This window comes from Fukomys damarensis, unplaced genomic scaffold, assembly GCF_012274545.1.
Source record: "Fukomys damarensis isolate Sample0158 unplaced genomic scaffold, DMR_v1.0_HiC HiC_scaffold_39, whole genome shotgun sequence".
Classification (NCBI taxonomy): Eukaryota; Metazoa; Chordata; class Mammalia; order Rodentia; family Bathyergidae; genus Fukomys; species Fukomys damarensis.
In genome coordinates, this window is record NW_022900951.1 from 21304696 (window position 1) to 21305324 (window position 629).

Sequence of the window (629 nt, forward strand, 5' to 3'; positions counted from 1 at the left end):
TATATATACACACATACATGTGTGTGCATATGTGTGAAATAAATGACAGCAATAATACAAGGGATAGAGGGAGGAATGAAGAGAATTTTATCATTACCAGGGACAGGGAGACTTGCACTGCCTGTGAAGTAGTGTGATGTTATTTGGAAGTGGACTTGGATGAGTTGTAAATAGAATCGTGTTCCATGCTCCATAGCCAGCCCAGAGGCAGTGCTGTCATCTGGACATGGTCTGAATGTGTCACCACTGTGTGCTGAAAGCTTGGCACTCAGTGTGGACAGGTGGCATGGTATGGGAGGTAATGAGGCACTGCAGGATAAATGTGTGTCTCCTGCAGCCCACTCAGTTTTTGTAAGAGTGGGTTGTTAGTGGAGGGCAATCAATCCTGTGATCTGCCTAGAATGGGGAACCACGTAGGGCTGAAGAAAGACAATAAAGACATAATTTCATAATACATGGGGGGCTGGCAGGTCGGTGCCTGAGAGTGGGCGAAGACAAAGACTCTCCATGCTAGCCATTATTTATTGGGTACACAAAATAACTGGAAGTCGTATCGTGTGACCTAGGACTTAGAGGGCAGTGGTGATCCTATGTTGATGTGGGGGTGCAGTTTAAGGACAGCATTCTTA